We start from the raw sequence: 11,151 nt of genomic DNA on the forward strand, positions 1-11,151 counted from the left end.
TATTTTTCCTTGGACATTGAAAGTTTAAATGAAGAAAATGCTGATTCAGTTGTAACATGAAGCCAATGATACATACTCCTGTCTTACGAATTACCTCTGCTCTTTTGATGAAACCAGAGCAAGGCATAAAAAACTATCTGTTGAAAGCACTGAAACAGCATGAGACAAGCACTACTGCCATTACACAAAGAAAATCTCTCCCTTCAACTAAGACTGAACAAGTGGAGGCTTTGTAGTCTACGAAACAATTAAACTTTCACTTCATTTAAATCCCCATCTGAGAATTAATCTTCTGTGCTGCACACCACCTTCTTCTAATTCATCTAATCTCCTAAAGCACTCCACCTGGTTATTTAATTAATTTCATGTGGGTAAAACTTTAGGGAACAAAAAAATATGAAATACCTGAAAATGAAGCTAGATTTTGTATGAAAGTGAAATATGAACATTAAATCTGGACAGAAGATGTAAGAGAGGAATGTTTGGTGTTTAAGCTTTAAAACACAGAACTTAACTACCAGAAGTTGAATGAGAGTGTTACAGTTGCTGTTAAAGAATATTTATATCCATTTCCTTTTGACTCCATTCTTAATTACATTTTATAGGGACACTGACTACATTTCATTTTCTATTTTCATTCCTTCCACAACCTGAGAAATATGGCTAAAACTCAATCTAACATTCACACAGCATTGAAGAAGAGACAGATAGTCAGGGTATTCCCACAATAGTAGCACATACCATCCAAGTTCTCTTTTCATACTTCTCTATTAATTTCAACCCTTAATATTCCCTCATTTTGCACATGCATTTTTATGGAACAGATTAACTTCTAGTAACTCTGACTATTGGTGGGATTGATTTTTCTGATGTACTATTGATTAATGTATCTGCAACAATTTATGCATGTATATATTAAGGTATGCATTAATTACCAATGTCCTCCTCCTTGTTTAAATTGCAAAATGACTTTTTTTTTTGGGGGGGGGAACCTTACAAATGCCACTTACGAGTCTGAAATTATTAAATTATACTGATAATGAAGATTCAATAGCTATTCTAATTAGGTGGTTTTACATATTGATTAAACAGAATTTAATACAAATGATAAGAGGCTTCCCCTTGCCTCCTCATTATCTGATTTTAAATGACTGCCAAATCACAGCAAGCAATGCACTGAAGGCTTATACACACTCCAGACATGTATACTCAGCTCCACCTTTTTGCATGCAGACTTACTGAAAATCCAGATATACCACTATGATGCTAATATAAGAAGCTTCTGCCTCCAACTTTCAACATAGCCTTAAACCCATTGATCTAATAGCTTTTTTTATTTTTGTATGCAGAAGAAACACCCCAAATGGAAGGCATGTCATTCACATTAGTTCCCAGCAAAGGCTGTTACAAGTAGAGGCACACATGCCACATTTTAATTTGTCTCTGTACATGTTTGCTAAAGATTACTTAATTCTTTTTCCCAAACACCGTAGTCACTTCTCTTTCCATGACAAAACATTGAGTAACTGTATTTTGACTTGCTTTAAAAAATAGGCTCACTGAAGTTGCAGTCAAGAGGAAGCTTCGCAGTGCAACATCAAAATGCAATCAAAATGTATGAAAGAACGACAGAGAGAGAAAGTACATGTTCACCAGAAGTTTTACACTATTATTTTGAAAAACAACTGAGAAAACTCAGTTTATTAATAATGTAATAGAATATACTCATTTATATAAAGGGTAATACCAAAGAAAATGAGAAGTCATCTTCCAAGACTATTTTATTGATTTGCTTATATAAAGTGTTTCACATTCTTTCATTAAATTCATAAAGGTACAAACAAAATGGCGACTAATCTAATTGCTGTAGCATCAGTTACTAGTCTGCAATTCTGCTTTTCCAGTCATATCCAGGTAACATCTACATCTATAGAAGAATACAGCAATTCCATTTGTGGAAGAGTTCTTCTCATTCTGATCTTTATAAACATAATTAAGAACAGTATCCCACCAAGAAAATAAGAGATGCTTTGCCTGAATCAGATCTACATCAAAACTGAAAACTATTAGGCAACAACCAGCTAGATAATCGAGAGGACTATCTATTGCTGGGGTTACTGCCAACTACATTCTAACTGTCCATGTAAACTTGAAAATACAACCCCATCTTCTTTACCTGTTCAAATATCTAGAATCAGTGCTGGAAACTACTGAAGAACACATCTTCTTAATCCCCTAGCTCTGAGGCATAAACAGCATCTCCTGACATGTCCAGTTTGTTCTTGAAGACCATTAGGGACATGGATTCCTTTCACTACGTTCCCAAAGCAGTCTACTCCAAAGCGCTGCTATTCTTAGCATTGAATTTTTCCTTCCCCCAAAAGTAAATCCATCTTTACTCCTTCTATTTAAGACAACTGTTTGTTTGTTTTAGCCCCTAGGTCCTAGCCTTCTTCCTCTCTGTAGTAGCCTAATGTACATGAAAACCGTTAATCTCCTTCTAGTCTCGGTTAAGAATTGAACAAATTAGAGATGTTTATCTGTCCTATTCTTCAGGAATCTGATTTGTTACTGCCAGAGTCCAGAAGATAGAAAAACTTTCTTGAAATGCAGTGCCCAAAGTGAACAGAACATTCTAACTAAACCTACCAGCACTGAATCAGTGAAGGGTTATTCCAAGCACCTACCCCTATGGAAACATCGCAGCAGAACATCTGTCCTTTCCTGCAACAGCAGAACGTTAATCACAAATTGAGCACAAACCAGTAACCTGCACATCCAAACTTGCTCAACTCCTGTAGGACTTGAAAAGTATGCTTTGAGCAGACAAATGAACAAGTTTTTAAAAAGCACTAAATAGTAGGAAGAGAGGCTGTAAATGAGATGTTCCAGAAGAGAGATACAAGTAGGAAGAACAATTAGTGTTGCAATTTATATTAAATAAAGCAAAAACAAGATAACTAATAAACAAAGTAGATGCTTAAGCCTGATATACAGAGATGATAAAAATCTAAAAGTTACTTTTCTCTCCACTAACGTTCCCATAACAATGCCGTTAACAAGAGAAGTCAGAACAGAAATGATGTTTTGTAATATTTGCAACAAAACTTCACTTTGAGCAAGAGAATCTTATCTGTCAGCAATGTGTAAAGGTTTCCTATATGAAGGTTAACAATACAAAACTACAACTAAACGTGACAAAGTTAAACATGTCTATATACTAAAATATGGAATTTACAGATTAAAACCCTCCAACTTGTGGTTTATCTCAAAAGCATATGCATGTGTCATATACATCTTATCAATCTCCTTTTGTTCTTATTTAATAAAATGCACTTGCATTAAATTTTATGAATGCAAATGTAGTTCTGTAGTTTCACAGCTGAAGTACTGTGAAAGGTTAACAAGCACACTGACAAATGTGAGTGAATGTAGACTGCCATCTCAAGAGTCACTCCAAGCTGTAAGACTGGCACCTTAAATGAACAGCCTTGATTTAACATCATAGTTGTTTCTTTTCCTCATGAGGAATAAGCACCTCAAACTCCTGTTACAGAAAACACTTCAGAATTACCTTGTGTTTACTCATCAGTAGACAAAATCTGAGCAAAGCACAGTCCTTATTTTAAAGGGAATAAACTAGCTTAGCCAACGTCAAAAGGAAAAAAAAATCAATAGGAGTCAGAAATAAAAATCCTTGTCTCCCAATTTCCAATACTTTGTTTATATCACTGTTTCCTGTCTTTTTCCACTAACAGTGAGCAAAAACAGTGCTATTGCGCATTAGACTTGTTAGTATGCCCTAGCAGAGAACCACAAGACTACCTAAATCAAGTTCTGAAACTAGTTGGAGATGAAGATGAATTAAAAAAAAAAAAAAAATCAAGGAAGCAACAAGTTTAACGCTTTACAAAGAGTAAGCTCAAGCAACTGAGCTATTAAAGTATGTTACACTTGTTGCTTTTGTATGCAACTGTCTAGATCATAAAATCAGTTATGGAGAAGTATCTCTGCCTTTAAATAGTTTCCACTACAGAGCAGAATCAGTAAAGTACAGTGAACAGGATGAACCAGCTACAACCTGAGATCAAGAGGACATGAGAAGAACTATAAAAGCATTCAGGTACCACAGAAAGAAATTTCTGCCTCAAGAAAGCATATTAGAAATAGCAGAAATAAGAGTTGAGAAACAATTTGGTTAGCTAACCAAGAATAAATATAAGGAGTAGTACTCTCTTAAACAGTAGTTTCACTATTCTGTGTACTAATCTTATGTTTGAAAAAGGTAGGCAACACAAATTCCAATGTTTTAAACTGGAACACAGACAATTTTTCTTCTAAGAACGTAAGACTGACTGCTTACTGCAAAAGAGGAAATGAAGAACAGATACCTAAGTAAAAATAAAAGAATGACAGTAGATTTTATGCTTTTACACTTCCATTTGTAGAAGGATAAAAAAGTTACCTAAAATTAGTATGAAGAAGCATTCTTTTAAGATTACAGACTCTCTGAAACTCACTGCTGTAAGGTATTAAGGACAAACTTGCATCAGCGTTCAGTATTCATGCTAATCAAACACATTCACAAATGACAGGATAAAATACCTATAGACATAAATCCCTAATGCTGGACATAACTCAGACATCAGAATTTATAACAAGTCTCTTATTAGTACCTTCAGTACCTTACTGATTTATTTGTAGTAATTTTGAACCTCTATTTCCTAGAGAGACTTCAATAAAGTGTCAAGCGCAGATGAACTAGAGGTCTTGCTGGCTATGGTAAACATAATGGTGTATTTCAAGTAAACACTCTTTGCAACATCAAAAAGGGACTAGGAAAACAGCAAGGTCCTTGATTAAAGAGGTCTATTCAGAATAACAAAAAAAAAAAAAATCTTTGTTCAGTTTTAGCTTCTGCTAAATTGGACATTTGCTACCTCTTTGCAACCCAGTTACTTATTATTCTAGCAGCAAGAATATGGGAGAGAACAGTAGCTCCTTCTTTCAATCCTAAGAAATCTGTCACTTCAAAATATTCCCAGAAACTACAACAGGACTAAAGGAGAAGAGATCTCTGCCTTCCAAAGATATTTAGTAGCCTGACGTGGTCTGCTCCCTCTCCCCTCCCCCAAAACAGAATAAAACAAAAGCAGGAATTACACATTTTCATGTGTGGGTAAACAAGGAAAAAAAAAAAGAATCAAGCATGGCAGCAGGAAGCAGGAGTAGCTAGCAGTCAGTAAAGCCCTCTGACCTCTTTCTTACAAACAGAAAGAACAGCTTCAGCTGTATCGCCCAAACCACTGCAGCCTCTGAGAAGGCAATAAGAGCAGCCTCGCTGGGCAGACACCCACTTCTACATGGCCTAAGTCTTCCAAGTTCACTGTCATATCGTCTTTACACCTAAAATGCCAGCAGTGGGGATGAACATGTAATCTCCCATTACCGCCTCCAGGCCAACTGATGCACACCTTCTGCTAATATCTTTTTAATCAAAAGTAAAGGAAGTAAAATTAAACCATGGTCTCAAAACGAGTTGAATTATGGTTGCACGGGCAGGGAAAGGGTCAAGACGAATCTTCAGGATTAAGCTTTAAACTAACCTGCATTAAGCTGTGCAAAGTTGGAACTCTGCAGCAAAACAAAACTGACTTGGGTGCTTGTCAGTCGTCCTTCCCAGCCAAAAATAAAGGACAAATACTTTGGTGCGGTGGAAGGCTACCTAACCTATATAGACTTTTCTGTATGCCCTTTCACTGTTAAACATTATTAAAAAGGGGGGGGGGTCAGGTAGAAAAACAGGTAAAGTAATGCAGTAACAATGGAAAAAAAAATAGGGAACACAAGAGGAAAACGGACAGAAAAAGCCAAATACAGACAGTTACAGGAAAAAGCAGACTCCAAGTCAGTGGGGACAAAGAACTTCCAATATAAACATGTTTTATTAGTTTCCATGTGGACTGCTACAGATGTGAAGAGAATTCAGGTGTCCTCACACTTAATGCTGATGCGAGAGAATAATCAGATGTTCTATAACACAGCCTAAGGCTTTCAGTTTCTAGTCTTCATCTATTTTCATTCTCATTTTTATTTAACAAAAATTGCTTTCAAATCTTGCAAATCAGATTTCAGAAGCTATTGTCTAAATTCTTCTTAGTCTAGGAAATGTTGACAGCACTAGTGATCAGCACCTGCAAACTTCAAGTACTGTCAGAGTTAGAGACCATCCACAGAAAATTGGCCACAAGTGTAATCAGAGGTAAGAGTGAGAACCATGGAAACTGGATTTTCCTCACTTCCTCTCTGAGGGGAGACACTTCTGGCCCCCTTCTATCTTTCCAGAGACTATTTCTTCCATATACCTGATTCCTAGTGCCATCTCGCTCCACTCAATATCATATCCTCTGACATAGCCTTCACAGTGTCCCCCCGCCACTTGCAATATAGCTCATATATTTTCCAGCACAAAGCATTCAGATAATCATGGTGGTCTCTTAGGTTTGCTTTATTAAAAAATGGAAGTAGTCAAATCAAGGGTGGTGGTAGCAAAAGGGGACTGGTTTTTTTTATTTTTATTTTTATTAGAGCGACTTTCTATGCATGAGGACCTATCACTCAAAAGTCACTAGTCTTAAGATTTACAGATGCTGAGCAAACAGACGAACTCCCACCTTAAGAAGCTTACGCGAAAAATGAAGAAAGCCTTACAAACAGGAGAAAGAGGAAAACATACTTAAGCCAACAGCAACAACAAAAAAATCTAGGTTTTTAAGTTGCTCAATTCCTAAATAACCACTTTCTTCAATAGTTCATCTGATTAACTATCAACTGCTGCCTGAATACAGAACATAACAAAAAAAGCTTTTTTTAAAAAAAAAATCTACTTGATCATCTTCCACAAAAGTCTTCTTTTGCTATTAAAAAGTTCTTTCTTATTAAAAAGCTGTTTGAAAAACAGACATACATCATAAAGTTTGATTCATTTTCCCATTTACCCTTGTACTGTCACCTTCATGCGTTTCTAATACACACAATAAACCACGTTCTTTGAACACTATGGTACAACATACCAGACTTCAGAGGTTCCTAAATATCAATCGTACATGAATCGAGAGACTCGCTTGAAATTGCTAGCAGTTTATACAACATAAACTTGCAATAACCTTAATTAAGTTCTGAGGTTTTTTTCAGACACTTTATTATATTTTAAAGAAAAAACACACACACAGTAAGTCATCCCGTAGAAATTACCATTCAGGGACACAAGAATTACCGTAATTCAAGTGCTAAACAAACATATTCAAATTCAGAATTTTAGGTTGTTCTTAAGTCATTTCTGCAATTATTTTACAGAAGTCAAAAGACTAACACTAAAAATGTTTTCTTTGTTGGGGTTTTAAAATCCTGGCCTCTAACTAAAAACTTTTCAAGAAATTAAATCCATATGTCCATTTTTTCATGTCATTCAACAAAGTTAGTTTGAACCTTAGAATTACACTAGCAAGTACCACACTACATTACACTAGGTAAGAGGCAAAATTAGAGTTAGACCGGAAGTTACCATCTCATGAAAGTTACCAACAGTCACACACTTGAGTTGTCATAAACAGAGCTTTCTGAAATGAAGAATGATGTTTTCTGGTGAGGAGTAAATAAAACCCAAGTTCTCACTACTAGCATACTAGAAAAAAGTTGTAGGACAGAGGGGAAAAAAAAACTACACAGAAGATGGATGCTACTGTGTTGGAAACTACTAATTAACTGAAATTTGTCCAGAACAGGAGAATATGGAGGCACTGCATGCAATAATCTATATCAAAAGTAAAGCCAGAGACTCTCAAACTAGGACAGGAAATTATGCAAGTAAGATTAGAAACGTACAGGATTTCAATACACAGACTTTAGAGCAAAACAGCAGCCTATTTAGTTACCAACATTCTGCAAAATATTACTTCTCTTGAAACATCAGCACAGGGTAACTGTCAAAAAAAATGCTGGTGAACACATACTTCTAGGCACGTGCAACAAGGCTATAAACTCTAGAACACAGAAAGTTCTCTGTCATTGGGAAAAAAAGACTTCTACAAGTCTTAAACAATAGGAAAACAGTTAGAATAGCCTGCATTTTCATCATGAATGCTATGGCATATAAAAGGCAATATACTGCAAAGGTTAGGAGAGAAAATATCAATCACCGTTATACAAATAGTAAAAATTGACTTCTTGTTTTTCAGAGATACTCAGGGTTTTTCCCCTCCCCCCCCCTCGAGTTACCCACTTATTGAGGAAAACAAAATGGCTTCAAATACATATATTTAGTGTATGCATATAGTTAAAATAATCTGCTAAACCATCAAAACCACCTGGGCTAGCACCCATCTAATCTTCAAAAAACACTCCTGCTTTCACCCTCTATCTTTCCCTAAAATGACTGTTAGCTTGGTAAGATTTACAAAACCAAAGATTTCCCTATTCAAGTATTAGTCATAATGTGGTAAACCATTACATTAAAAAAAATTACAATAGGTAACATACTCCGAAGCAAAACTGCATCACTACAACATAATAGTTAAAGTTATTTCAGCAATTATATATTCAAATGCAAGAGCACTATCCTACAAATATTCATTTCTGGGTGATATACTCCGATACCAACGTTACTATTGCAGTTGATCGCTGTATCAACTATATATTTTCAATACTCTCAGTAATACCCAGGGCTCAAAGCTTGGAGCTTTTGGAAAAGTAGTACTATGCCATCTTTTTTACATAAATATATTTTAACCTTCCTAAAAAATTGAGTCAACCATGAGAAATATCAACCCAAACCATGCTCTACCAAAAATGGATTTAAGACATAATAGCATAAAAGAAAAATTAATTCTAGAGCTTATTTTTAAGATATATTTTTCCCTTGCTCTACACACATTCCCTTTTTGAGTAGCCATTAGAGTTTACAGTCCTGTGAGAGTCCCTGCTACAGTGCCTCCTCCCTCTTTTTTTCCTTAATGAAAATAGCACCTGCAAACTTTTTAAATCCATTAAATTTGATAAACAGGCTCCCATCTCAAAGGCACACATAACAATCTCAGCCATAATGCTTACATGAAAAAATTCAAAGGCTGCCAGCCCTATCCTGCAAGTCAATCCATGTAGGCAAAGGTGGTCCAACATAGGCACACAATAGGATAACAGCCCGATTTCAGAGGTAACAAAAAGGGAGGTGGGTGGAGAAAGGAAGTGGTGGAATTTTGGACGTAGACAACATCAATAAGATAACAAGCTGTTCTGAGTAACTATGTAACATTTAATATTTTCTGGCCCTGATTCAGCTGTGCCTTTGACCTTACTCAGGTTTAATGCAATCAGAGATGATAAACGCAGATTAGCTTTGAGGAATGTGGGACTTTTCTAATTAACCCAGAAAGACGACATTGTACACACAACAATAAGTCCTGAAAAATCTGAATTTCAGAGACATTGCAACAGCACTTTACTCTTAAGCTCACATGTGCGTTAAATCCAATGCTCCCATTTACTTAAATACAAATCCCTAACTCTTTCTGCTTTCAAGGGAACTTTTTGTTCAACACATTCATGACAGCAGTGCTATTATCTTAACCAAACCGCCCCAAACCAAGCTGCTGGCTGACACTGCAGGAGTCTAACACTGGTGCTAGGGCCTACAGAATCACGCTGCCTTCAGAGCATTTAAATAAGAGACTGCAACTCAGCTACAACAGAAGCAATATAGCTAGTGAAGTACTGTCTTTCAGGCAGAAGAAGACAGGGAAACTAAAGAGAAAGACCACCTCCTCCTCCTCCAAAAGGGATAAAGAAAGTTTGCAAGGAGAACGGATATGAGAATTGGCAATACACAGGGTATGCTTCAAAATTAGTCCCAGGGATTGGAGCAGAGCAACACTTTGTTACAGCAGCATTAGGTTGCAATTCCCACTTCAACCCCAAACCAGATTTACATGAAAGAAAGAAAAGGAGTTTCTCCTCAAACTGCAGGTGCTGCTTTATCTCATCCGACTTCTGCGGCACTGCGCGGGTTGCTCGGCAGCACTTGCCTCCCCTTCCCGGCGACGGGTTTAGGGGGCGATCCCGCTTAGTTAAATAAATAAATAAATAAAGCAAGCGCCTGCGAGCCAGGAGCTACCACCGCTTCGCTTCGGCTCCAGTGAGCACGGCAACAAAAAAAGGAAAGGGGGGGGGGAAGCAATAAATAAATAGAAGAAGAAGAAAGAAACCTCAACCACTTCCCCCACACTCCCACCCCGGCTCGAAGAGGCAACCGCAGATTTAGCGGCAGGGCTGGGGAGGATGGGGGGGGGGGGGGAGCGCGGCGGCAGCACCGGGCTGCCGGGGGCCCCCGCTCCCTTTCCGCGGCCCTTTGTTTACTTCGCCGAAGGTCCCGCGCGGCCGCGGAGCCGCCCGGCACCCAGACCGAGACCGGGGCCGGGCCCCGCGCTGCGCCACACGACCCCCCCCCCTCCGCTGCCTCCCACCCCCAGCACGGAGCGCGGCTCGCTGCCGCCTACCGCTCCCTTCCACTCGGGCTCCCCCGGAGGAGACGGCGCCGCCTTCACGCCCCGCGTGCGGGGGGGGGGGGGGGGGGCAAAGCCGCTGCCTTCCCCCCCCGTTATGTAAGTTAGGGCCGTTAGGACCGTTACGCCTCACTCGCCCCCCCCCCCCTTCCCGCAGGCAGCCCCCGCCGCCAGCACTCACCGGGCTGCGGGGAAGCCGCCTCGGCGCGGCTGGCCCTGCCGGGCGGTAGGCGGCGGCGGCGACGGGAGGGAGAAGCCGCGAAGCGGCGGCGGTAGCGGTGGCGCGGCCGGCTGCCGCCCCGCTCTGCGCGGCGCTGCGGGCGGCTGCCGCCTCCGTGCCTGCCCCGGCCACTCCAGGCCGCTCCCCCGCCCTCCCGGCGCGCTGCACCATGGGATGCGCCGCTGCCCGCTCCGCTCCCCACACTAACATGGCTGCGGGGGGGGGGGGGGCAGGCTGCCGCCCCCAAACCGCGGGGGCGGGGGGTGGGGTGGGGGGAAGGAGGCGCGTGCGCACGCGCGGCGCGCGCGCGCCTCGAGGGCGGCAGCCGTTAGCCGGCGGCAGCCGTTAGCCGGCGGCGGTGCCGCGCGTCCTGAG

At 39.9% G+C, this 11,151-nt stretch overlaps 1 protein-coding gene across 17 annotated transcripts in view; it reads right to left on the bottom strand.

Annotated features, from left to right (window-relative positions):
- Window positions 1-10,890, bottom strand: part of PTK2 (protein tyrosine kinase 2) — a 187,424-nt gene extending 176,534 nt beyond the window's left edge. For 16 of the 17 annotated variants that reach the window (XM_062570687.1, XM_062570686.1, XM_062570682.1 and 13 more), the window contains exon 1: window positions 10,738-10,890. The gene's annotated coding sequence lies outside the window, so the exon portion shown is untranslated. Of the gene's footprint in view, window positions 1-9,108; window positions 9,175-10,737 lie in introns of those variants that run through there. The other variant, XM_062570672.1, reaches the window with a different exon arrangement.
- Window positions 10,891-11,151: the final 261 nt, after the last annotated feature.

This window comes from Rhea pennata, chromosome 2, assembly GCF_028389875.1.
Source record: "Rhea pennata isolate bPtePen1 chromosome 2, bPtePen1.pri, whole genome shotgun sequence".
NCBI lineage: Eukaryota > Metazoa > Chordata > Aves > Rheiformes > Rheidae > Rhea > Rhea pennata.